At 34.5% G+C, this 3,093-nt stretch overlaps 1 protein-coding gene across 1 annotated transcript in view; it reads left to right on the top strand.

The window, feature by feature from the left end:
• The first annotated feature begins 731 nt into the window (after positions 1–731).
• The window catches only part of eya2 (EYA transcriptional coactivator and phosphatase 2), a 181,105-nt gene continuing 178,743 nt past the window's right edge, over positions 732–3,093 (top strand). Inside the window, exon 1 of the mRNA XM_062037495.1 lies at positions 732–868. The gene's annotated coding sequence lies outside the window, so the exon portion shown is untranslated. The remainder of the gene's footprint in view (positions 869–3,093) is intronic.

The following is a 3,093-nucleotide window of genomic DNA, read 5'->3' as shown; positions in this document are numbered from 1 at the left end:
TTTTTTTTAATTAAATCAACAACAAAAAATCAATATATACATATTGTGTATGTGTATGTCAATATAGATCAATACAGTCTGCAGGTATACAGTTCGTAAGCACACATGATTGTGATTCTTTATGGAAAAAAAAAAAAAAAAGTCAAACATTTTGAATGACAAAGGAAGTCTAAGTCTAATCTACTGTATTAGGTTGGACATGTGTAAACAGCTTTTCTGTAGAAAGTGGATTAAATGCAACAATAGTGCTTCTAGGAGACACAAACATGAGTGTGTTCCCACTAAGGCTGACTAAAAGCACTTTAAAACTGTCTAAATTGCATTTTGAATAACACACTGTTGTGGGACGTCTGACTGACACTTTAAAAAAAAAAAAAAAAAAGATTATAAACGGTATAATACTGTGCAATATGTCCTCACAATAAAGGTCATTACGGTTGGTGGGACCCCGCTACGCAGGAAAGACAAGCAAACCCACACACACACACACTGTAAGGAGCTATTTAGCACAAACTAACACATCTTTCTATGTAAAGTGTGGACTGAGAGCTTCTTGGTTGTGTAAACAAGCTCGCTGAAGAGCTCTTAACTAAAGAGATTCCCAATGCAGATAGAAGAAGGTGAGGAGAAGGAGGAGAAAGAAAAGGAGTAGGAGGAGCAAGCAGATAAGTGCGTGCATTTACTTAACATGACTTCCCCTCCCGGGCCAAAGCAAACAGGCTGCTGCTGCCCGCCGGAGGAAGACTTGTCACACTCCACACCAACTCGCGAGTGGAGTGTCCACATTATCTTCTTATTGCTGCTTTTTTTACAACTGACATTTTTCCCCGGTGGGGTCATGGATAATCGGATTTGCTGCAGAATGATGGTAAGCACCATAATATTTGTACTTTTTTCCAACAAGTGGACTAAATTGTGTGCAACTTTAATGAGGTCTACATGCCTAGTTTCTCTTGTTATATTCTTATTTTACTGTTACTTTTTATTTTTATTCTATTGTAATATTTTCTATTTTGTTTCCGTTTATACCCCCATTATTTACTTTTTACTTTTTAAATTCGATCTCAATTTTGAACACTGCTGCTGGAATTTTAATTTTCCTGAGGGAACTCTCCTGAAGGATTTAATAAAGTACTATCTATCTGCTTTATTTACTTTTTTTTTTTTTTTTTTAATAATGTTATTACTAATTAATAATTAAACAAATAATTTTAACTAGTTCATTTAATTTAAAAAAAAAAAAAAAACACGACAACACTCAAATGTTAAATTAAATTATAATTAATGCAATAAATTACACTGCCATTTTTTTCATGTGAATACCTCATCAATTTACCGTCCTGCAATAAAAAAATATATAAAAATGAACTTCTACATTTCAATCAGAAAAAACACACAATAAAAGGCACGATAAACAAAGCGACAAATACTCCTTCTACAACTTGAAAAGGTGTATTATCATCGAATGTATACACGATGAGGTGGCGACTTGTCTGGGGTGTACCCCGCCCTCCGCCCAAATGCAGCTGAGATAGGCTCCAGCACCCCCCCGCGACCCCAAAAGGGACAAGCGGTAGAAAATGAATGGATATGTAATAGACAATAGTAGGAATAACAGTATGCTATTATTTGACCGATAACTAATTGCATGTAGGAATTGTATTGAATATCATTTATGATATGAAAACAGTTGCTCTCATTGAATAAAAAAGAATGATTAAAAAGTATTTCTTCTTCGATGCCAACGTGCTTTTTCTTGGTCGGGTGTTGAACAGTGCAGTAGTGCAGCCAAGCAGGGACCCTCGTTAACTAAATGTAATATATATAATACAAAGTATCATTTCTGCTGGATCTACTCTCTATTTTATGCTGCCCCGGTTACATAGACTGTAGTATTGTACATGGTAATTGTTATATATTATATAAAAATATAATATAATATATCAGTATATATCATATACTGTATATATAATATGTAAATATTACATATATGTTATATTTTATTTTGCTACTACGGCACATTTTCGGTCTACTTTATACCTGCATTATCCTTTCCATCTTTACCCTTTCCATCCTTTGTACCGCCCCTCCTCCCCACTACAAGCTCGCGGAGTGTTTTTACAAGCATTACATATTTCTGCACACTGATTAACGTCATTGGCATGTCATGGCCACACATTTCTGTGTATTTCTCTGTCAGCGTCGTCCCTCTAATAAGACATCTTAAGAACTGAATACGCGGCATAATTTACCGGAAGATTTTTTTTATTTTATTTTTCAATGGAGAATCATCATTTCTGTTCCTTGAATTAGCATAAAATAGCAACGCGACACATTTCTTCACAACATAAAACATAATAGGCGCTTCGGATATGTTGTTTTTGACCCCGTATTTAACTATAGTTTCGGGTTTTCTGTCATTTCGATTGTATTTTCTCTTTGTTGACGCGACTATTTCCCATTCAAAGCATGCAGAAAAATGTCTCACATTTGAATTTTATTGATAAGCAAAGCATTGGGTCTGTAAAGTGTTAAAAAACAACAACATATATTTCACATTTGATATGAATGCATTACAGGCTCATGTCACTTCAAAAGATAAACCCGGCATAAAATACATTTTACCGTATTTTTCGGAGTATAAGTCGCTCCGGAGTATAAGTCGCACCGGCCGAAAATGCATAATAAAGAAGGAAAAAAAACATATATAAGTCGCACTGGAGTATAAGTCGCATTTTTGGGGGGAAATTTATTTAATAAAAGCCAACAGCAAGAATAGACATTTGAAAGGCAATTTAAAATGTCTAAAGAATAGTGAACAACAGGCTGAATAAGTGTACGTTATATGAGGCATAAATAACCAACTGGTATGTTAACGTAACATATTATGGTAAGAGTCATTCAAATAACTATAACATATAGAACATGCTATACGTTTACCAAACAATCTGTCACTCCTGATCGCTAAATCCCATGAAATCTTATACGTCTAGTCTCTTACGTGAATGAGATCAATAATATTATTTAAAATTTTACGCTAATGTGTTCATAATTTCACACATGAGTCGCTCCTGAGTATAAGTCGCACCCCCG

This window comes from Entelurus aequoreus, linkage group LG26, assembly GCF_033978785.1.
Source record: "Entelurus aequoreus isolate RoL-2023_Sb linkage group LG26, RoL_Eaeq_v1.1, whole genome shotgun sequence".
NCBI classification, from domain to species: domain Eukaryota; kingdom Metazoa; phylum Chordata; class Actinopteri; order Syngnathiformes; family Syngnathidae; genus Entelurus; species Entelurus aequoreus.
The sequence above is the reverse complement of the archived record's forward strand: the minus strand, read 5'-3'. Positions and strand labels throughout refer to the sequence as shown.